At 45.5% G+C, this 25,297-nt stretch overlaps 1 long non-coding RNA gene across 1 annotated transcript; it reads left to right on the top strand.

Annotated features, from left to right (window-relative positions):
- The first annotated feature begins 4,574 nt into the window (after positions 1-4,574).
- On the top strand, positions 4,575-13,005 carry LOC130706899 (uncharacterized). The gene is made up of 3 exons (XR_009006939.1): positions 4,575-4,678; positions 5,813-5,910; positions 12,703-13,005. It is a non-coding gene; the product is annotated as an uncharacterized LOC130706899 (long non-coding RNA).
- The last annotated feature ends 12,292 nt before the right edge of the window (positions 13,006-25,297 follow it).

Here is a 25,297-nt window from a genome sequence, read left to right as displayed (position 1 = left end):
TGTGTGGAAAGAGGTGGCGGCCCCATCCAAGTCGGGGCCTGGCTGAGAGATGGGAACACAGGAGCCAAGTGCAGGGCCTGGAGGTCAGGCCAACAGTAGGGGCACCCCCAGCCTTGGCCGGGCTCTCCAACGGTGACATGGTTGCTTTAGGGGACCTGGGGCAGGCGACTGAATGTAATGGGAGTCTAAACTGGACCCTGAATGGGGCTTAAAGAAGGTGTGAAGGATGTTACTGAGACAGTGACAGTCATTGGAAGACAAACTCTGTGTCAGGATATCCTGCTCCATCCATTTAAATCCCTGAGATCTGTGACCTTTACGTGGCTACGCAGGATTGTTAGAGCAGCTGCGTGCGGATATATCTGGGGCACAATTCAGTCTGCAACCAACTTGCAAGTGGTTCCAGCAAACACACAGGTGTGCGCACGGGCAGGCACAGCACACACACAGACATATGCATGTGCACAGCACAAATATATTCACACACTAGCATGTGAACACACATGCACGCATATGCCCATGCACACACTAATGTGTGCAAGTGCACATACCTATGCACATGCACAGCATATGTATGCAAACAGGCACATGCACACACATAGCACACACACAGGGAATAAAGTGAATCCGTAAAGCATTAATTCCTGAACACAAGTGAAGCTGACATGTATTTTACCCTTTTCTTAGTCTTGATGTTTTCCACAACAAAAAGTTTAAGAAAAAAGCTAATGGCAAATGACTTTTGATTCATAGGACTTTCTGATATTATTCCACAAATATTATGACAGCAGAAATGAATGTAGATATTACATGTGTCCACTAATGGATGAATGGAGAAGAAAAACACGGTCCATCAATACAAGGGGATGCTATTCAGCCTAAAAAGGAAGGCAATTCTGACACAGGCTGCAGCAGGGATGAACCTTGAGGGCATTATGCTCAGTGATGTAACCTAGACACAAAAAAACAAACAGTGCTTGATCCACTCCTACAAGGCCCCTAGAGCAGTCGGAAACATAGAGACATAAAGTAGGATGTTGAGTGCCAGGGGCTGAGGGAGGGACAATGGGGAGTGAGTGTTTAATGGGGACTGTTTCAATTTTGCAAGATGAAAAAGTTCTGGAGGATGATGGTGGTCAGGTTTGCACAACAGTGTGAATTACTTCTTGACCCTGAAATGTGCACTTAAAAATGGTTAAGATAGTAAATTTTATGTTATGTATATCTGACCACAATTTTTAAAACTTTTTAAAAAACAACAGGAAATAGTCCATGAATACCACAAGATGTACAACTTCACTAACAACAGAGGGATTAAAGCCATAAGAAAAATACCGTGCATACACCTACCAGAATGGCAGACGTGAAAGACATAGTATCAAATATCAGCAGGATGTGGAGCAATGGAAAGCCTGGTAGGCAACGGGGGGATGCAACCACTTCTGAAACAACCGGGCCTCAGATAGCGAAGTCCCTGCACAGAGACCCACAGTGCTCCTCCCAGGTGAACACAAACCCACCAGCCCTGCACCAGGACACACGGACATGGACTCGCAGCCACAGGAGCCAAACCTGAAAGAACCTGAAGGCCATCACAGGCGGATGCAGAAATGAACCATGCACGCTCCTATGAAGGAATATTCCACAGCAATGGAGTACATTTTGTTGAAAGGTAGTAAAACTATAAAAATTATTTTTTTTCTTAAAAACTATATTTACAAGATGAAAGAATCTATAATTCTGGCACCTAGGGATTGTCGAATGCTCCTAAAAATAGATTGCTGTGGAAATGTTTATTATAGGGAAATTGACATATTCTCTAGGAGGGACGGGGTGAATGGGCCTGCTACATTTTCTACATTGAAGACATATACAGGTTTTGATGCTACTTCTGTTAAATCAAGTGGGGCTTCATTGGATTTCTGCTACTGCGGAGATAATCAAATTCTGAGTAGGGGTCAGGAGAAAATTAGTCATAGGTGTTCTTGTGTAATAATTACTGTTGAAAGTGTAAATGATCCATTTATCAGTAAGACTGAGAATAGAATAACTGCTACATTACTTCATATGAGATGATTGTCTGTGCTATTGTTCCTAGAGCTCCAGTGAGTGAGTATTTTGAATGTGAAGTTCATCCAGATCTGAGGATGGAATAAATGGCTAGGTGTGATATGGCTAATATAAATAATATGCCTACATTTATACTAATTAGTGGATAAGATATGGGAAGAGGAATTCATGTTGTGAGAGCCAGGGTTAAGGCTAGCATTGGGGCAAAAATATATAAATTGATGATGTTGGTGGACATAGTGGTTCTTTAATAAGTAATTTGAATGCCTCAGCAATGGGTTGTAATCATCCATGGGGGCTGATGAATTTTGGCCCTTTCTGGATTTGTATATAGCCTAGGATTTTCCATTTAGTTAATATGAGGAATGCTATGGTGAATTAAATTGGGTAATTTGTGAAAGAATGTTGATTATAAACATATTCTTAGGAAGAGGACTTGAACCAGTGCAGAAAAAGTTTCAGTTTTACATAATTACCGGGCTCTGCCAGCATAACGAACCCTGTTCTACAGTAGGGTATGTATAAATTAATTGAATGTAGATTATATCATCATTTAGTTTGAAGACATTTTGTAAAGTAAGCCGTATTGCTCTTGTCCTTTCATACTGGAAGAAATCTGCAATAGACAGAAACCAACCAGGATGACTCCAGTCTGAACTCAGATCACGTGAGACTTGAATCGTTGAACAAACAGACAATTAATAGCAGTTATACCATTGAAATGTCGTGATCCAGCATCAAGGTCATAAACCATATTGCCCATATGAACTCCAGAATACAATTACACTGTTATCCCTAGTAAAACTTGTTCCATTGATCAGTGTTTTAGAAGAACAGGTGATAAAGCATTTTGACTAGCTGGCCTAAATTTTAATCACTCAGAAGTGGTTTTATTCTCCAAAAAATAAATGGCGCACGGGCTCAAGACACACCGGCTTCAGTAGTTGTGGCGTGCAGACTCAGTAATTGTGGCCCACTGGCTTAGTTGTTCCGTGGCACGTGAGATCTTCCCGGGCCGGGGATCGAACCGGGTCCCCTGCATTGGCAGGCGAATTCTTAATCACTGCATCACCAGGGAAGTCCCCTTTTAATAAGTCCCCTTTTAAAGGGAGAATCGCAGTCTCCCTTTTAATATACCTTAAGCCCAAAGAATCCATGGAAAATGGTTACAGAAAATAAGACAATAAAATATTGTAAGGACTATAACAGAAGCATATAGTACACAGTTCATATAGACACATCCCAAGCAGTTACAAAGTATATTAAAAGGGAGGCTGCAATTTTAATAGAATAAGAAAAATTATACCCACAAACTCCCAATCTTTCCTGAAACGTTGCAATCTGAAACCCTATTGTAGGAAGCAGAAGATTTCAGGAGACATTCTACAAATGAAGGACTCCAAACCCTGTGGTTGCATAAGGAATTCTGGAAGGAAGGTATCCTCACCCAAGGAGAGCAGGTTCCTGTACTTCTCTAACATCACATCCCTGTACAATTCCCATTGATCTTGGTCCAGGCATTCTCACTCCTCTTGAGATAAATCTATGGCCACATCCTGGAATGTCAGCAGTCCCTGAAATTAAAAGTACACATGCCATGTGGCCACGGGAAGAGTTCATAATGTGACCCAAGTAGAAAACAGCAAGTTAAGAGAACTGCTTTTAATTTAGAAGAGTGTCTTCAATTATCCACTCATATATATATATATATATATATATTTTTTTTTTTAACAAAGTAACTTTCTCTACCTTATTTTTAACTACAAGAAGAGAGTATGGCATGTGATCCACAAAACCAATATAGAGACTATAGTTGTCTGGAAAAGAAATGATAAAATGATGGTTTCAACACAGGCATATGCATGTATGCATTTTTGAGTGTTTTATTTATATCAAACTGGATAAAATGTGTGTACTTCTCATACAGAAAAGACATGTCGAGGTAGATATGTACCTTTCAACATTCATGGGTACACAAGTACACTGGGGAGATTGTAAAAGTGCAGATTGTGATTCAGTAGGTCCGGTGGGCCTGAGTTCTATTTTTTTAACAAGCTCATTTTTACCTAGTGATGCCACAGTCTCTGATTCATTAACCACAATTGTGAATATCAGAGACATAATTAGAAAGGTAAAAATTCATATTTAATTTTGAACGTAAAGTGTTTTATGGATTTTACACCTTTAATAGAATAGTGAGCGCAGCAGCAACAATCATTTGTGAATATTTACTATAGACTGTGTATCTTTCTAACTTTTTCGTGTAGGATTCCAGGAAAAAGACCTGGGCTGCGGCCACAGTGGGCGTGGCCCCCAGGCCGGGCCGCCCCTCCAGGACCCCCGACGGGGCCCTGCGCTCCTGGCGGCTCCCTCCCCCGCCGCCCCGCTCCCTCCCGGAAGGCCTCGGGGCAGAGCGGTCCCACCCACTGCGCGCTGAACAGAGCCCGCGTTTCCTCAGAGCTGGAACTCCCGGCTCGGGCGGGGTCTCTTCCCTCCGCCTTCATGGAACTGCCCCGGAGCCCGAGGGGAGGGCGACCTCACTGAGGCTGCCGGCTCTGGAGGTGCCCCGGCGGCCGAAGCCGTGACAGTCGCGGGGACGGCGGGCCGGGTAAGTGGGCGCCGACCCTCCGCCTGGTCCGGTGCCCGGGCGGCAGCACAAGACCAGCTTCTGAGGGGCAGGGGTTCGCTGCCACCCGCCGCTGCTGTGCAGAAAGAGCGGCCTCCAGCGTCTGGTCCCCGGGAACTTCGGTCCCTCCTCTCGCCCCTGCCCTCGGCCTGGCTCGCGAGGCCTGGTGGGCGTGGGGAGGGGGTCGGCCTGAGCGTCCTGAGGGGAAACGGGGCAAGGGAGGCGCAGGGTCCGGCTGCAGCGTCAGCGCCCCTCCTCCCGACTGCGGGGAAAGCGGCTGAAAACTCCTCCCGAGGCGCGCAGGCCCCTTATTCAGCCGAGTCCCTCTGCGCTCCTTCCTCCCTGAGCTAAAGTACCGGGGGGAGGGGACAGGGCAGGGGACTGGCGCAGGTAATGGGGAACATCAAAAGGTGATTGTTAACTAAGGAAAACCAGCTCTCCCAAGGTGAGGAATGTGGCGCTTTTCTTTGCATGGGCTCACTGAAATCCTTCCTTTGATATGCACCTCAGCTCTCTGGGGCCTGCATTCTGTATTTGCATATCCTGAGTGCCTCAGGGCCCGCCGGCTCACATTGGAGGCCTGCAAGTGCTGAAGACTGTGACATCCTTTGTTTACTGATATGGCAAGAAACATTCCATTTCCCACAGGCTTGAGGGGCAGACAGTGAAAAAAAGTCGGAGAATCTCACTCGGCATGTACTTTGGTTTACATATAGACAATATTTATACTTAACTGTGCTAATAGAGGTTCTCAAGTCCAATCAACTTGTACTACTGCCCTCTATGTATCAATTTCATCCATATCATAAGATAAATGCTTATAGAATTGACTTAATCCATTTAAATAGGATAATGATTTTTAAAGGAAACATAACAGAAATATAACAACAAAACCTTTACCACTAGAGGCTGGGTCTGGAACAACCTAAATAAATGTTCCATTGTTAAAATATTGAAAGATGTATTCAATAGAAATATCAACAAAAATGACAAATAATAAGGGTAGCAGAATGTTGAAATGTTCTATCTTTATCATTAAAGTGGCAGAAAATCATTTATTAGTAGGCACTGGGGGCAGAAGATGCCTGATTTTATACCTTTGTCATATTTGTGCAGTTGTTTCAACAAGTAACTTAAAGACAAAATGGAAAAACAAGGAGGTTTGTGCCTGAGATCATGTTGATGTGAAACCAGGGATGGCCACCTTGTGCCAGGTGAGTTAAGTTTACCTGGCAGGTAGATCGCAGAGCTCCTGGGAAGCAAGGGTTGGAATTTTTCTGCTGGGTGCCCCTTAGGTTCTGTGACTTGACTGACTGACTGTGAGTCATGTTTCGGGAAAGACCTGATCACAGGAAAAGGGTGGGAATAGAGTGCTTTGGGGAGCAGCTAACAACATTCATCACAGCTCACGGCCTGAATGAATTTTAAAGAAACAGGAAAACGAATGCTTCTTATGGAATCAGAGAATGTGAGGGCTGGACAATCCCAGAAAATGAGGAACACCCATCCCATTTTCCAGATGACAAAACAGAGGTCCAGCAAGGTGAAATCCCTCACCCAAGTTGCACCCGTCTCTCCTCCCCACTACGTGGTTCATGAAAGCAGGACTCTTCCTGTCTTGATCACTGTTGAACCCCCAAAAGGGACAGGCATCTAGGAGCTGCTCCAAAAATTTGGGTTGACTGTGGGAACAATGCTATTTCTTTCTTTCTCACTCTTATTCAGGATTGTGCCAAGAACTCCCCAGGTTGCAATGTAATTCGATAAATGTAAATATTAATTGGGTTTTGTTGTGATGAGGACTTAGGCTTTGAAGGTAACAGACTTGGTTCAGATCTTGGTTCTGCCACTCCATAGCTGTTTGGCTTTGGGAAAATTACTAAACCACTCTGAGATTATTTCCTCCTTTGTAAAGTGGGGATAAATCTGTCTGAGCCAGCAGAGCACCTGCATGAGAGATGTGCACTAAATATTGGTCTTTCTCACTCTCCTACGCCATCTCTCTGTTCTTCCCAGAGAAGCTGTACAGAAGGATATAGTACTTTTTTTAAAATAGTTAACTAATTAATTAATTAATTAATTAATTTGTTTTTGGCTGCGTTGGGTCTTCGTTGCTATGCGCAGGCTTTCTCTAGTTGCGGCAAGCGGGGGCTACTCTTTGTTGCGGTGCGCGGGCTTCTCATTGCGGTGGCTTCTCTTGCTAGCCTTAACCCCAATGCTAGCCTTAACCCTGGCTCTCACAACATGAATTCCTCTTCCCATATCTTATCCACTAATTAATATAAATGTAGGCATATTATTTATTTTAGCCATATCACACCTAGCCATTTATTCCATCCTCAGATCTGGATGAACTTCACATTCAAAATACTCACTCACTGGAGCTCTAGGAACAATAGCACAGACAATCATCTCATATGAAGTAATGTAGCAGTTATTCTATTCTCAGTCTTACTGATAAATGGATCATTTACACTTTCAACAGTAATTATTACACAAGAACACCTATGACTAATTTTCTCCTGACCCCTACTCAGAATTTGATTATCTCCGCAGTAGCAGAAATCCAATGAAGCCCCACTTGATTTAACAGAAGTAGCATCAAAACCTGTACATATCTTCAATGTAGAAAATATAGCAGGCCCATTCACCCCGTCCCTCCTAGAGAATATGTCAATTTCCCTATAATAAACATTTCCACAGCAATCTATTTTTAGGAGCATTCGACAATCCCTAGGTGCCAGAATTATATACAGCCCAAGTCATCATTAAAACACATCTAACAATCTCCTTTCTATGAATTTGAGCCTCCTACCTACAATTTTGATATGATCAACGCATACATCTCTTATAAAAAGTTTTTTTTACGACTAACATTAACCCTATGTATATGAGAGTTTTCACTATTTGTCATCATACCAGGCAACCCACCACAAATTTACGAAATATGTCTGACAAAAGAGTTACTTTGATAGAGTCAATCATAGAGGTTTCAATGCTCTTATTCCTGGAATTGAATTCTTCCTAATAATTTTACATTCTCCATGCTACCTACCACATTACACCACATGCTCTATAGTAAAGTTCTCTAAGTAAGCTTCAGGCCCATACCCCCAAAATATTTTTGTATATCCTACCTGTGCTAATAAACTCTCATTGTTTTTACAATCATTCTACTGACCATTTTCTCAGGAAATATAATTGTATAACAAGCTCACACTGCTTAATGGTATCCCCATTCTAATAAAAAACATGAACCCATAAGCTACAGAAGCATCCAACAAATATTTCCTAAAACAGTCCACCACATCAATACTACTTATAATGGCTATTATCATTAATCTAATATACTCTGGCCAAAGAGCACAATGAATAAGAAGAATCTTTAATCCAGCAGCATCCACCCTCATGACAATCGCCCTTGTCACAAAAGTAGGACTTTCCCCATTTCACTTCTGAGTGCCTGAAGTCACACAAGGCATCCCATGAACAGCAGACCTGATGCTATCAACATGACAAAATTGCACCCCTATCAGTTTTATACCACATGTCACCATCCATCAACCTAAATATACTATTAATCATAGTGATATTATAAATCATAGCTGGAGGCTGAGGCAGACTTCGCCATACTCACCGGGAAAATATTACACCCTCCTCATCAATTGCCCATATAGGATGAATAACAGCTATTATAATGTATATTCAGATTATAACAATCCTAAACATGCTAATTTATATCATAACAACACTATCTTCTTCTTATTTATGCCCAGATCATGTACTACAAGATTATCGTTATCACACACATGAGATAAAACACCTCCCATCACAATCATTTTCCTCACCATTATTGTATCATTAGGACATCGCCCATCACTATCAGGGTTTCTACCCAAATGAATAGTTATCCAAGAGATAACAGAAATGACAACATCATTCTACCAACACTAATAGCCATCATAGCAGTCCTCAGCATATATTTCTACTTGCAGCTAACATACTCCACATCACTAACTATATTCCCTTCATTAAACAACACAAACACAAAACAATTTGAACATACAAAGAAATAACCTTCCTATCATTACCAATCATAATACCCACACGATTACTACACACAACACCCATTCTATCGGTGCTGGACTAGGAATTTAGGTTAGTTCAGACCAAGAGCTTTCAAAACCCTAAACAAGTGAAATTTACTTAATTCCTAAAAATAAGGATTGCAAGACTTTTTTTCTACATCAATTGAATGTAAAGCAAACACTGTATTTAAGCCAAATCTTTACGAGATTGATGAGTTTTAACCCCAGGAAACTTTAGTTAACAGGCAAATCCTCTAGTCAACTGGCTTCAGTCTACTTCTCCTTCATTTGAGAAAGAAAAAAAGAAAAAAAAAGGCAGGAAAATCACTGGCAGAATTGAAGCTGCTTCTCTGAAGTTACAATTCAATTTGTTGATTCACCACAGGCTTTGCCAGAAAGAGGGCTCAATCTCTGTCTTTAGATTTACAGTCTAATGCTAACTCAGTCATTTTACCTCTGTTCATACACTGCTGATTATTTTCAACAAATCGCAAAGATATCGGCATTTTATATTTACTATTTGGTGCTTGAGCTGGAGTAGCAGGCAGCACCTTAATTATATTAATCCAGGCTGATCTATGCTGCCCTGGACCGCTCCTTGGAGATGCCCAAATCTGTAAGGTCGTCATAACAGTCCCTGCACTTGTAATAATTTTCTTTATAGCTGTACCCGTTATGATTGCAGGCTTTGAAAACTGACTTGGGCCACTAATAACTCGGACACCTGAAGTAGCATTTCTCCCAATAAATCATATAAACTTTTGACTACTTCCCCCATCATTCTTACTCCTACTCATATCACCAAGAGTAGAAGCTGGTTCTGGTACCAGTGGAACCGTGTATTCAGCTCTAGCCTGCAATCTGGCCCATGCAGGAGCCTCTGTCGACCTAACTGTTTTCTCCTTACATTTAGCAGGTGTCTCCTCAATTCTTGGTATTATTACTTTTATTACTATAGTCTTTAATACAAAACCAGCAGTCATATCCCAATACCAAACACCATTATTTGTTTAATCTTCCCCAACTATAGCCATATTACTATAATTACCAATCTCAGTCCAAGCAGCCAGAATTGCCATGCTGTTAAGAGATAGAAATCTAGGGGCTTCCCTGGTGGCGCAGTGGTTGAGAGTCCGCCTGCCAATGCAGGGGACACGGGTTCGAGCCCTGTTCTGGGAGGATCCCACGTGCCGCGGAGCAGCTGGACCCATGAGCCACAATTACTGAGCCTGCGCATCTGGAGCCTGTGCTCCGCAGCAAGAGAGGCCGCGATGGTGAGAGGCCCGCGCACCGCGATGAGGAGTGGCCCCCGCTCGCAACAGCTGGAGAGGGCCCTCGCGCAGAAACGAAGACCCAACACAGCCATAAATAAATAAATAAATAAATAAATATTTAAAAAAATAGACAGAAATCTAAACACTACTTTCTTTGACCCTGCAGGAGGAGACCGAATCCTATACCAACACCTATTTTGATACTTTGCTCACCCTGAAGTCTTTATTCATGGCCTAACAGGGTTTGTTATAAACTCACATATCATTACATACTATTTAGGACAAAAATTGCCTTTCAGCTATCTGGGAATAGTATGAGTCATGTCCACTGGTTTTTTAGGAGTTCTCTTGTCGGCCCATCATATGTTTACCATAGGGATAGCTGTGGACTCAGGAGCATACTTTGCATCAGCTACCGTAATTACTTCTATCCCTACAGGAGTAAAAGTATCTAGCTGATTAGCAATTCTTTATTTAATTTTTCTTTTTCTTTTCTTTTTTTTTTTTTTTTTTGGCTGAGTTGGGTCTTGGTTGCCGCGCACAGGCTTTCTCTGGTTGCGGTGAGCGGCAGCTACTCTTCGTTGCGGTGTGCGGCCCTTTCATTGCAGTGGCTTCTCTTGTTGCAGAGCACGGCCTCTAGGCGCGTGGGCTTCAGTAGTTGTGGCTTGCGGGCTCTAGAGGGCAGGCTCAGTAGTTGTGGCACACGGACTTTTGGCTCCGCGGCATGTGGAATCTTCCCAGACAAGGGCTCGAACCCATGTCCCCTGCATTGGCAGGCGAATTCTTAACCACTGCGTCACCAGGGAAGTCACTGGTTAGCAACTCTTCACGGAGGTAATACTATATGACCTCCCACTATATTATGAGTTTTAGGCTTTGGTTTTTCTTTTTACAGTAGGTGGTTTGACAGGAATCATCTTAGCCAACTCATCCCCAGACATTGTCCTCCAGGATACATACTATGTAGTAGCACACTTCCATGACCTAATGTCCATGGGAGCAGTCTTCACTATTATAGGAGGCTTCCTACACTGATTCCCACTATTCTCAGGTTATACAGTTAACTCAGCATGAGCAAAAATTCACTTCACCAGTATATTTGTAGTAGTAAATATGACTTCCTGCAGCACTTTCGTGGCCTCTCAGGGGTGTCACTACGTTAGTCTGAGTACCCTGAGGCACACACAACATGACATATTTTGTCTTTAGGCTCATTCATCCCAGTAGCAGCAGTAATGCTAATAATCTTCATACTTTGAAAAGCATTTGTGTCTAAACAAGAAGTCTTAGCAGTGGGAATTGCTACTCCTAACCTAGAATGGTTACACGGATGTCCTCCACCATATCCTATGTTTCAAGATCCTACCTATGTAAATGTAAAATAAGGAAGGACTCAAGTCCTTTTCAACCCGTTTCAAGCCAACACCATAACAATTATGTCTTCCTCAATAAATGAGATAAAAGTAAAAAGTGATGTAGCTTTGTCAAAGTTAAATGATAGGCTAAAAGCCTGTATATCACTAAGGCATATCAATTTCATCTAGGCTCTCAAGACACAACATCCCCGACTATGGAAGAACTTTTACATTTTCTTCATCACACATTAATAGTGATTTTTAAAATAAGATCTCTAGTCCTCTATATCATTTCACTCATATTGACATCTAAACTCATATGCATACAATAGATGCACAGGTAGAGAAAATGTGAACAATTTACTAGCTATTATTGTAATCTTAATTGCCCTATCATCATTGTGAATCCTTTACATGATACATGAAATCAATAACTCTTCCCAAACCATAAAAAACTATGGGTCAGTAATGATACTGAAGCTACAAATACACAGATTATGAAGATTTAAATGTTGACTCCTCTGTAATCCCCACATCAGAGCTAAAACCAGGAGAATAATGACTAATAGAAGTCAACAACCGAGTAGTTAGGGATAGTCATTGAATATGAGTTTCATCTGAAATTGTTGTACACTCCGGAGTTGTTCCTTCTCAGGCCTAAAAAGAGCTGCGATCCCAGGACGCCTAACTTCAAGAATCCTAATATCAACAGGACCAGGCCTATGTTGTGGACAAGAGAGCTCGTTTTCCTGAGTTCAAAGACAGGACAGAGGGATATGGCTGAGATATGGGGTGAATCTGGAGCCCATGGGGATGCACTCTCCAAGCTCCAGTATAGGAATGGGGCCTCTAGGGTCCCAGGCCACCCACCACGCCCTCTCGAGCAGGATCTGGGCCACAATCCCTGTCAGCGATGAGGCAGCCCTAGCACTTGTCACGCCCCGATGTCGTGTCCTATGTGGGCCCATTGCTCTTGGGACCACACCCCACACTCTGCAGGTCCATGCTGCAGGGTCCTTCATGCCTCAGGAGTAGAGACCACACAGCAAGCAGTTCCCTCCCCAAGCAGCCGGAGGAGGGGAGGAGAGCAGGGGCACCAGGGGAATCTCACTCAGACAACAACACCCCAGCGGTGCCAGCGGGGACAGTGATGATGCAGATGAGGCACAGACCAAGAGATGGGACCAGAGGACCCAAAAGGCAGCTGGTCAGGTCCTGGCTCACCTGCACCCCGGGCACCTTTGTCCCGCATACACCCCCTTCCTCATACACCCTCTCCTTAAATGCAGATTCTTCAGATGCAAACAGGCAGAGCTTCAGACTGAAAGTCAGCTCTTCCAAAATGACCCGTCAGCAAACACTGCAGGATTCCACTCCAGTGGGTGCCCTGGAGTCGACAACTCAGGGACTGAAGTGGATATCGGTGCCAGGGGCAGTGGGCGGGAATGGGGAATGAGACTTTCATGGTTGTGGAATTTTGGTTTTGCAAGATGAAAAGTTCTAGGGATGGTGGTGATGGCTCCACGAGAAAGTGAATATATCTGATGCCTCAGAAACGTGCACTTAAAATGGTGATGATGGTAAAGGGTATGTGACGTGTGTTTTATTTCACTTAAAATAAATTCTTAAAATAATGTCTTGTTAATTGTGATTCCATTTCGACTCCCCTTCATCACAAATGTCGGAGGCCCAGACACAGTCCCCTACCTTAGGGGCCATCACGGTACCCTCACAGAGCACGTGGGAGACCATTCTTAGGGGGGGCTAGTCTGTGCTCACCTGACCTCTGTCCAGGGCGACCCAGGCAGTGGTGACCCCCATAGATTAGACATATGATATGCTATAGTATTAATATGATACCACCAAGTGTTGTCACTCACCGGAACCCAGAGCAGCAACCCACTCAAACATGCCTGACCTCATATGATTGTGACAAGATTAAGAGAAGAAAAGGAACCACAGGTTAATCAGGACAACACCCTTAATGCAGAGGTTGGCAATCTCAAAGGGGACAGGACACACTGCAGGCAAAGAGCGCATATGCGGTCTCCCCATACATGTGATCCTGACCCATGCAGGTATGGTGAGACCCACACAGTCCCCACACCCTATACCTTGGGGCCACACATCCACACTCACCAGGGTGACCCACCTCCCCAGACCCCTCCACCTGGGTCACATGTCCACAGTCCCAGGGTGACCTCACCTCCCCAGACCCTGCACCTGGGGTCACACGTCCCCTTGGTCAGGACACCATGGCTCTGCAGGGGGCTCCCCCAATGTGGAAACAAGCTGGGTCCCTGGGACCTCCTGGGATGGGAAAAAGTGTCAGGAGGGTCTCCTTTCCCCACACTTGTCCCAGAGGAGTCCTCCTCTTCTCACTTTGGTTCTGTGTGATTTTAACTGTTTTTAAAGCTTTCATACTAGAGTTGAACACACGACCCTGGTGCTGGCATGCTCAGTCCTTTCTCGTCTCACTTACATGTTGAGAAAACTCACAGGACAGCAGGGCTGAAAGCCGAGGGGCAGCTCTGGACTCTGCTGAGTACGGACGGTAGACTGGAGGGAGAGCTCAGCAGCAGCCTCAGCTGTCACCCATCGGCCTTTTGCCCGATCTGCGTGCCCTGCAATCAATTCACCAGCTAAACCTGCTTCCCTATGCACCATGCACGTGCTGGTGAATTGGAATTATTGCCAGGTAGTCCTCCTGAGGATTCTCCATGAGCCCCAGGGAAGGTGAACCTTGCAGGGATTATGACTAAGGCCCCAACCATAGCACTGACCCTTGGGAGGACCAGGTCACCACACTCAGAAGAGAGGCTGTTACGTAGACAAGCCCACCTCAGCTCCAGACCCCAGACATCTAAGCACTGACATTCAGATGCAGGCACGGAGCTTCCCAGTACTGAGGCCCGGCCGGGTCTCTACCCAGGTCCCCATAGTCCTAGCGTACACAGAACATGGTCAGGTCTAAATCTTCTTATTATAGACAACACATGGTCAGCTCTAAACATAATCAGTAGACAGGACATGCAGAGGTCTAAATCTACCATGTAGACAGAACTTGATCATGTTTAAACTAGCTTAGGGCTGATCTCATAGGAGGTACAGATCACACACATGGGTCTCTCATCTTTGGACACCCACATCAGGAAACTGAACAAAATCTTTGTCATTAAACACTTCAACAGGCAAAACAGAAATGTTCCCAATTTCTCTGGCCACCTGATGGTCAGGATCCACGGGCGAGCCACGAACTTCTTAGAGTGCAGCCCAGTCTGCTGCCAGGACAGACAAGAAGTGGCCTGATTCCAGCCTCCCAGGCTTCCAGAAGGAGGCGGCCAAACTGGAAGCCCAGGCAGGAGAGTCCTGCATGGTCCGGACCGGGAGATCCGGTCTGTCCATTCGGCTGGCCGATTCCGGGCGGGGCGCTCAGGGCCGCTGAGAGCCCTTCACTCAGGCCCTGCTTCCCTGCAGCGTGTGCGTGTGCGTGTGCGTGTGTGTGTGTGTGTAGAGGGGGCGGTGGCTGACGGCTCCCATGGCTCCCGTCCCGGGCACCGCGCTGTTTTCGACGGGAGGCACGGGGAGAGGTAGGGGCACAGAAGCCGTTGGAGAGGAGAACCCACAGCGGAACTCCTTGCACACTGGCTCGCCCCACCCGGAGACCCGCCTGCCCATCGTGGGCCGCATGTCACCCCCCAGCCCCCCACCCCCAAGGGCAGGGTGCCTGCTCTTTCAACAGCACAGGGTCTCACATGAAGGAGACCCAGTGGGGACTGTCACCCCCCCCCACTCCTGATGCTGTGTTTGGGGAGAATGAACCCCCTTGACTGGGCGATGGGACCCTGTGTGGAAAGAGGTGGCGGCCCCATCCAAGTCGGGGCCTGGCTGAGAGATGGGAACACAGGAGCCAAGTGCAGGGCCTGGAGGCCAGGCCAACAGTAGGGGCACCCCCAGCCTTGGCCGGGCTCTCCAACGGTGACATGGTTGCTTTAGGGGACCTGGGGCAGGCGACTGAATGTAATGGGAGTCTAAACTGGACCCTGAATGGGGCTTAAAGAAGGTGTGAAGGATGTTACTGAGACAGTGACAGTCATTGGAAGACAAACTCTGTGTCAGGATATCCTGCTCCATCCATTTAAATCCCTGAGATCTGTGACCTTTACGTGGCTACGCAGGATTGTTAGAGCAGCTGCGTGCGGATATATCTGGGGCACAATTCAGTCTGCAACCAACTTGCAAGTGGTTCCAGCAAACACACAGGTGTGCGCACGGGCAGGCACAGCACACACACAGACATATGCATGTGCACAGCACAAATATATTCACACACTAGCATGTGAACACACATGCACGCATATGCCCATGCACACACTAATGTGTGCAAGTGCACATACCTATGCACATGCACAGCATATGTATGCAAACAGGCACATGCACACACATAGCACACACACAGGGAATAAAGTGAATCCGTAAAGCATTAATTCCTGAACACAAGTGAAGCTGACATGTATTTTACCCTTTTCTTAGCCTTGATGTTTTCCACAACAAAAAGTTTAAGAAAAAAGCTAATGGCAAATGACTTTTGATTCATAGGACTTTCTGATATTATTCCACAAATATTATGACAGCAGAAATGAATGTAGATATTACATGTGTCCACTAATGGATGAATGGAGAAGAAAAACACGGTCCATCAATACAAGGGGATGCTATTCAGCCTAAAAAGGAAGGCAATTCTGACACAGGCTGCAGCAGGGATGAACCTTGAGGGCATTATGCTCAGTGATGTAACCTAGACACAAAAAAACAAACAGTGCTTGATCCACTCCTACAAGGCCCCTAGAGCAGTCGGAAACATAGAGACATAAAGTAGGATGTTGAGTGCCAGGGGCTGAGGGAGGGACAATGGGGAGTGAGTGTTTAATGGGGACTGTTTCAATTTTGCAAGATGAAAAAGTTCTGGAGGATGATGGTGGTCAGGTTTGCACAACAGTGTGAATTACTTCTTGACCCTGAAATGTGCACTTAAAAATGGTTAAGATAGTAAATTTTATGTTATGTATATCTGACCACAATTTTTAAAACTTTTTAAAAAACAACAGGAAATAGTCCATGAATACCACAAGATGTACAACTTCACTAACAACAGAGGGATTAAAGCCATAAGAAAAATACCGTGCATACACCTACCAGAATGGCAGACGTGAAAGACATAGTATCAAATATCAGCAGGATGTGGAGCAATGGAAAGCCTGGTAGGCAACGGGGGGATGCAACCACTTCTGAAACAACCGGGCCTCAGATAGCGAAGTCCCTGCACAGAGACCCACAGTGCTCCTCCCAGGTGAACACAAACCCACCAGCCCTGCACCAGGACACACGGACATGGACTCGCAGCCACAGGAGCCAAACCTGAAAGAACCTGAAGGCCATCACAGGCGGATGCAGAAATGAACCATGCACGCTCCTATGAAGGAATATTCCACAGCAATGGAGTACATTTTGTTTAAAGGTAGTAAAACTATAAAAATTATTTTTTTTCTTAAAAACTATATTTACAAGATGAAAGAATCTATAATTCTGGCACCTAGGGATTGTCGAATGCTCCTAAAAATAGATTGCTGTGGAAATGTTTATTATAGGGAAATTGACATATTCTCTAGGAGGGACGGGGTGAATGGGCCTGCTACATTTTCTACATTGAAGACATATACAGGTTTTGATGCTACTTCTGTTAAATCAAGTGGGGCTTCATTGGATTTCTGCTACTGCGGAGATAATCAAATTCTGAGTAGGGGTCAGGAGAAAATTAGTCATAGGTGTTCTTGTGTAATAATTACTGTTGAAAGTGTAAATGATCCATTTATCAGTAAGACTGAGAATAGAATAACTGCTACATTACTTCATATGAGATGATTGTCTGTGCTATTGTTCCTAGAGCTCCAGTGAGTGAGTATTTTGAATGTGAAGTTCATCCAGATCTGAGGATGGAATAAATGGCTAGGTGTGATATGGCTAATATAAATAATATGCCTACATTTATACTAATTAGTGGATAAGATATGGGAAGAGGAATTCATGTTGTGAGAGCCAGGGTTAAGGCTAGCATTGGGGCAAAAATATATAAATTGATGATGTTGGTGGACATAGTGGTTCTTTAATAAGTAATTTGAATGCCTCAGCAATGGGTTGTAATCATCCATGGGGGCTGATGAATTTTGGCCCTTTCTGGATTTGTATATAGCCTAGGATTTTCCATTTAGTTAATATGAGGAATGCTATGGTGAATTAAATTGGGTAATTTGTGAAAGAATGTTGATTATAAACATATTCTTAGGAAGAGGACTTGAACCAGTGCAGAAAAAGTTTCAGTTTTACATAATTACCGGGCTCTGCCAGCATAACGAACCCTGTTCTACAGTAGGGTATGTATAAATTAATTGAATGTAGATTATATCATCATTTAGTTTGAAGACATTTTGTAAAGTAAGCCGTATTGCTCTTGTCCTTTCATACTGGAAGAAATCTGCAATAGACAGAAACCAACCAGGATGACTCCAGTCTGAACTCAGATCACGTGAGACTTGAATCGTTGAACAAACAGACAATTAATAGCAGTTATACCATTGAAATGTCGTGATCCAGCATCAAGGTCATAAACCATATTGCCCATATGAACTCCAGAATACAATTACACTGTTATCCCTAGTAAAACTTGTTCCATTGATCAGTGTTTTAGAAGAACAGGTGATAAAGCATTTTGACTAGCTGGCCTAAATTTTAATCACTCAGAAGTGGTTTTATTCTCCAAAAAATAAATGGCGCACGGGCTCAAGACACACCGGCTTCAGTAGTTGTGGCGTGCAGACTCAGTAATTGTGGCCCACTGGCTTAGTTGTTCCGTGGCACGTGAGATCTTCCCGGGCCGGGGATCGAACCGGGTCCCCTGCATTGGCAGGCGAATTCTTAATCACTGCATCACCAGGGAAGTCCCCTTTTAATAAGTCCCCTTTTAAAGGGAGAATCGCAGTCTCCCTTTTAATATACCTTAAGCCCAAAGAATCCATGGAAAATGGTTACAGAAAATAAGACAATAAAATATTGTAAGGACTATAACAGAAGCATATAGTACACAGTTCATATAGACACATCCCAAGCAGTTACAAAGTATATTAAAAGGGAGGCTGCAATTTTAATAGAATAAGAAAAATTATACCCACAAACTCCCAATCTTTCCTGAAACGTTGCAATCTGAAACCCTATTGTAGGAAGCAGAAGATTTCAGGAGACATTCTACAAATGAAGGACTCCAAACCCTGTGGTTGCATAAGGAATTCTGGAAGGAAGGTATCCTCACCCAAGGAGAACAGGTTCCTGTACTTCTCTAACATCACATCCCTGTACAATTCCCATTGATCTTGGTCCAGGCATTCTCACTCCTCTTGAGATAAATCTATGGCCACATCCTGGAATGTCAGCAGTCCCTGAAATTAAAAGTACACATGCCATGTGGCCACGGGAAGAGTTCATAATGTGACCCAAGTAGAAAACAGCAAGTTAAGAGAACTGCTTTTAATTTAGAAGAGTGTCTTCAATTATCCACTCATATATATATATATATTTTTTTTTTTTAACAAAGTAACTTTCTCTACCTTATTTTTAACTACAAGAAGAGAGTATGGCATGTGATCCACAAAACCAGTATAGAGACTATACTTGTCTGGAAAAGAAATGATAAAATGATGGTTTCAACACAGGCATATGCATTTATGCATTTTTGAGTGTTTTATTTATATCAAACTGGATAAAATGTGTGTACTTCTCATACAGAAAAGACATGTCGAGGTAGAAATGTACCTTTCAACTATTCATGGGTACACAAGTACACTGGGGAGATTGTAAAAGTGCAGATTGTGATTCAGTAGGTCCGGTGGGCCTGAGTTCTGTTTTTTTAACAAGCTCACTTTTACCTAGTGATGCCACAGTCTCTGATTCATTAACCACAACTGTGAATATCAGAGACATAATTAGAAAGGTAAAAATTCATATTTAATTTTGAACGTAAAGTGTTTTATGGATTTTACACCTTTAATAGAATAGTGAGCGCAGCAGCAACAATCATTTGTGAATATTTACTATAGACTGTGTATCTTTCTAACTTTTTCGTGTAGGATTCCAGGAAAAAGACCTGGGCTGCGGCCACAGTGGGCGTGGCCCCCAGGCCGGGCCGCCCCTCCAGGACCCCCGACGGGGCCCTGCGCTCCTGGCGGCTCCCTCCCCCGCCGCCCCACTCCCTCCCGGAAGGCCTCGGGGCAGAGCGGTCCCACCCACTGCGCGCTGAACAGAGCCCGCGTTTCCTCAGAGCTGGAACTCCCGGCTCGGGCGGGGTCTCTTCCTTCCGCCTTCACGGAACTGCCCCGGAGCCCGAGGGGAGGGCGACCTCACTGAGGCTGCCGGCTCTGGAGGTGCCCCGGCGGCCGAAGCCGTGACAGTCGCGGGGACGGCGGGCCGGGTAAGTGGGCGCCGACCCTCCGCCTGGTCCGGTGCCCGGGCGGCAGCACAAGACCAGCTTCTGAGGGGCAGGGGTTCGCTGCCACCCGCCGCTGCTGTGCAGAAAGAGCGGCCTCCAGCGTCTGGTCCCCGGGAACTTCGGTCCCTCCTCTCGCCCCTGCCCTCGGCCTGGCTCGCGAGGCCTGGTGGGCGTGGGGAGGGGGTCGGCCTGAGCGTCCTGAGGGGAAACGGGGCAAGGGAGGCGCAGGGTCCGGCTGCAGCGTCAGCGCCCCTCCTCCCGACTGCGGGGAAAGCGGCTGAAAACTCCTCCCGAGGCGCGCAGGCCCCTTATTCAGCCGAGTCCCTCTGCGCTCCTTCCTCCCTGAGCTAAAGTACCGGGGGGAGGGGACAGGGCAGGGGACTGGCGCAGGTAATGGGGAACATCAAAAGGTGATTGTTAACTAAGGAAAACCAGCTCTCCCAAGGTGAGGAATGTGGCGCTTTTCTTTGCATGGGCTCACTGAAATCCTTCCTTTGATATGCACCTCAGCTCTCTGGGGCCTGCATTCTGTATTTGCATATCCTGAGTGCCTCAGGGCCCGCCGGCTCACATTGGAGGCCTGCAAGTGCTGAAGACTGTGACATCCTTTGTTTACTGATATGGCAAGAAACATTCCATTTCCCACAGGCTTGAGGGGCAGACAGTGAAAAAAAGTCGGAGAATCTCACTCGGCATGTACTTTGGTTTACATATAGACAATATTTATACTTAACTGTGCTAATAGAGGTTCTCAAGTCCAATCAACTTGTACTACTGCCCTCTATGTATCAATTTCATCCATATCATAAGATAAATGCTTATAGAATTGACTTAATCCATTTAAATAGGATAATGATTTTTAAAGGAAACATAACAGAAATATAACAACAAAACCTTTACCACTAAAGGCTGGGTCTGGAACAACCTAAATAAATGTTCCATTGTTAAAATATTGAAAGATGTATTCAATAGAAATATCAACAAAAATGACAAATAATAAGGGTAGCAGAATGTTGAAATGTTCTATCTTTATCATTAAAGTGGCAGAAAATCATTTATTAGTAGGCACTGGGGGCAGAAGATGCCTGATTTTATACCTTTGTCATATTTGTGCAGTTGTTTCAACAAGTAACTTAAAGACAAAATGGAAAAACAAGGAGGTTTGTGCCTGAGATCATGTTGATGTGAAACCAGGGATGGCCACCTTGTGCCAGGTGAGTTAAGTTTACCTGGCAGGTAGATCGCAGAGCTCCTGGGAAGCAAGGGTTGGAATTTTTCTGCTGGGTGCCCCTTAGGTTCTGTGACTTGACTGACTGACTGTGAGTCATGTTTCGGGAAAGACCTGATCACAGGAAAAGGGTGGGAATAGAGTGCTTTGGGGAGCAGCTAACAACATTCATCACAGCTCACGGCCTGAATGAATTTTAAAGAAACAGGAAAACGAATGCTTCTTATGGAATCAGAGAATGTGAGGGCTGGACAATCCCAGAAAATGAGGAACACCCATCCCATTTTCCAGATGACAAAACAGAGGTCCAGCAAGGTGAAATCCCTCACCCAAGTTGCACCCGTCTCTCCTCCCCACTACGTGGTTCATGAAAGCAGGACTCTTCCTGTCTTGATCACTGCTGAACCCCCAAAAGGGACAGGCATCTAGGAGCTGCTCCAAAAATTTGGGTTGACTGTGGGAACAATGCTATTTCTTTCTTTCTCACTCTTATTCAGGATTGTGCCAAGAACTCCCCAGGTTGCAATGTAATTCGATAAATGTAAATATTAATTGGGTTTTGTTGTGATGAGGACTTAGGCTTTGAAGGTAACAGACTTGGTTCAGATCTTGGTTCTGCCACTCCATAGCTGTTTGGCTTTGGGAAAATTACTAAAACTCTCTGAGATTATTTTCTCCTTTGTAAAGTGGGGATAAATCTGTCTGAGCCAGCAGAGCACCTGCATGAGAGATGTGCACTAAATATTGGTCTTTCTCACTCTCCTACGCCATCTCTCTGTTCTTCCCAGAGAAGCTGTACAGAAGGATATAGTACTTTTTTAAAATAGTTAACTAATTAATTAATTAATTTTTTTTTGCTGCGTTGGGTCTTCGTTGCTATGCGCAGGCTTTCTCTAGTTGCGGCAAGCGGGGGCTACTCTTTGTTGCGGTGCGCGGGCTTCTCATTGCGGTGGCTTCTCTTGCTGCGCTTGTTGTGGAGCACCGGTTCTAGGTGCGCGGGCTTCAGTAGTTGTGGTCTGCAGGCTCAGTAGTTGTGGCGCATGGGCTTAGCTGCTCCGCGGCATGTGGGATCTTCCCTGACCAGGGCTCGAACCCATGTCCCCTGCCTTGGCAGGCAGATTCTTAACCATTGCGCCACCAGGGAAGTCCGATATAGTACTTTTTAAAGAGAGGTTTGAATTTATTTCAGATTGTGTACATTTTTCTTGTAGAAAAGATTATTCCAGTATAGAAACATAAACACGCAAAACCACTCCAAATGCAGTATTCTACGGTTTAGATATTATCAGTCACATTTTATAAGTAATTGGGCAAATGCCAAAGCACTAGGTACTGGGGTGTAAGAAGACTCAAATCTGGGGTGACCCCACCCCAATTTCAAGAGCAAGGTGTGCTTTTCAAATCCATGTTTCATCTGGTCTTTGTTTCTCATCCATCCTCTGTGTCTGCCTTTCTCAAGAAGGCTCAGATCCTCGGCTTTCACACCCTCCCGGCTGGCTGTGCCCCAGCTCCCGGCCTGGAACCTCTGCGTGCCTGGGTGTGCCTGCTCCCCCTGTGCATCACCAGCTTTGCCAGGGAGCTGCTGTGTCGTGCACTGCTTGCTGTACCCAGAGTACCTGGACCCTTCTGGTACATGAAGTGCACCCTCCTCACCATGTGTGCAGCCCATCCCCTTACCTTATATCCTGCCTCTAAGCCAGGCTTGGGGGTGACTACAGTGTGCATTCAGCTGTGTGAGGTGCTGGGATCAAAGTGAAGTTCCCAACTTTTGAAGTGGCCGGCTTGAGGGGCACACAGTGATTTAAAGTCGGGTCACCTGACTTAAAGGGGGGACTGATTGATTTAAAGTCAAGGCAGCTACTTAAAGCCTGCGTCCCTCAGCTGCCTGACGAGACCAACTTTGGCAGTGCACGGGTTCGCTCCAAGCCAGCACTGCTGTTCAGGAAGAGATTCCAGTAGCGCCTTAGTGCAGGGGGACTTGGTCCGTTGTCTTGCCCCTGCCCTCAGAGGGGGGCCACCTGCTCTTCTGGAGAATCAGGGAGGGGGAAGTGCAGAGTCCCGGCTGGAGTTGCGGCACTGCTTGTCTGATGGCAGGGAAAGGGGGACAGGGCTGTGTGGTGTCCTGGGGCTGGACTCACCAGGTCGACTCAGCCTCTCAGCCTCCTAACCTCCCCCCCCCACACACACACTCCACAAGAGTTTCCAATAATATGTAATTGCGCCTTAGGTTCTCGGTCTTCAAACTCATCCCCAGGCTCCCAGGTCCCTTGATTCAGCCAATTCCTCTGTGCTCTTTCTTCTATTAGATACAGTCCCAGAGGGAGGGGCTGGGGGATGGGACTGGAGGGATGCCGGCAGCACTGGCCTCAGCTGACTAAAGAGATCCGGGGCCTGCGCTATCACACATGTGAGAGGACCCTTAAAGGCGGAATCGAGGGGGCCAGTTAGAGTCAGTCCTTGCTGCCTCAAGTGAGTATGGATCACCGTCGGGTGGGGAGCACGCTGACCCCTGAGAAGTACTGTTAGGAGGATGTGTTCCTCCCTCGGCTTCAAGGACGTGGGTGGGCTTCAGGGCTCCAGTTCCCCTCCAGGCCTCCAGGTCCGACTGCACCGCAGCGGCCTTGCAGACCCGCCTTCCTGTCCCAGAACTTGCCAGGCTCCAGGAAGAATCCAGACAGCAGAGATGGTGCCTGGGGGCTCCAGCTTGAAAAGTGCTGTCCCTGGGGACCCAACAGTGGAGGGAGGAAGGGTGAAGGGAGTGGAGGGGGGTGGGGTCGGGAGGGGTGGCTGCCCTGGGAGACGTTGAGAGAGAAATATCGCCCCCCACACGCCCTGCCCCTGCAACTGACCCATTGATGCCATAGGATCTCAGGGCCTTTTAGTCAGAGATGCCTCTGCTTCTTTACTCCTGTGTTCAAAACTATGCAAAACCAACTCTTCATCCTCTTGCTGCCTTGCCAGGACTTTTAAAGCACTGTTCTTTTGAAGCACTCGTTCCCTAAACTGCACTTTGGAGCTGTCCCAGCTATTTAAAAGTGTTCTCCTTAAACTGAGACTAAATCCTACTCTTTTGGAAAAACGGCCTTCACTTCACTGGAGATCGTCTTTTCTGCCCATTCCTTCTTTCTACTGCCCTCTTAAGAACCCCTGTGCTCAAAGAGCTTGGTGATTTATTTTTTGCTTGATGTCCAAAAGAAACCTTCCCCATGCACCCCAAAAAGCTTTCCTGGAACATAGGTGTTTCACAACCATGACAGTGTTTTGCAGTTAGTATACACTGTGTAGAGTGCCTAGCAATCCCTCCAAGAGCCAGAGGTGAGCAGACCTTTACTTATTTGATTGGATGCCCTTCAAGTTTAGGAAGGTCCCATTCTTATGACCCAGCAGGTAAGACAGAGCCCTGGATGGCTGTGGCTATGATTAGATAACTTCTGATGATTTTATTTCCCTTACTGAGCTGCTGCTTCTAGGTTAAATTCGTTTTATTACCTGTCCATTTTTAAAGAAAGGCTGACAAAGTCACTGTAATAGGTCAGGAGTCTGAACTCAGGGTTGGTCAAAGGTACTCACAGGGAGGAAGGTGGATAAAAATAGGTGGGTAAAATGGGAGGGTTGGCAAGTACAGCCAGGACACCCGTGTTCATCATGCATACTAATAAAGGCCAGAATCTCCTCATTTATCTCTGGTGGGAAGTTCTGATGGTTTCACAGGATCAAACTCAAATCATATTCAAACTAGGGGATTTCCCTGAGCATAAAAGGAAGTATCCGTCCCTAGCAGGAGTCGCTGCAGAGGAATAAAGACGTAGATGTAGAGAACGGACCTGAGGACACAGGGAGGGGGAAGGGTAAGCTGGGATGAAGTGAGAGAGTGGCATGGACATATATACACTACCAAAGGTGAAATAGATAGCTATTGGGAAGCAGCTGCATATAGCACAGGGAGATCAGCTCAGTGCTTTGTGACCACCTAGAGGGGTGGGATAGGGAAGGTGGGAGGGAGACACAAGAGGGAGAGGATATGGGGATATATGTATACGAATAGTTGATTCACTTTGTTATACAGCAGAAGCTACCACAACAAGGTAAAGCAATTATACTCCAATAAAGATGTTAACAA

Source organism: Balaenoptera acutorostrata, unplaced genomic scaffold (genome assembly GCF_949987535.1).
Source record: "Balaenoptera acutorostrata unplaced genomic scaffold, mBalAcu1.1 scaffold_215, whole genome shotgun sequence".
NCBI classification, from domain to species: domain Eukaryota; kingdom Metazoa; phylum Chordata; class Mammalia; order Artiodactyla; family Balaenopteridae; genus Balaenoptera; species Balaenoptera acutorostrata.
Note: the sequence above shows the minus strand (reverse complement) of the source record. Positions and strands in the feature narration are given on the sequence as shown.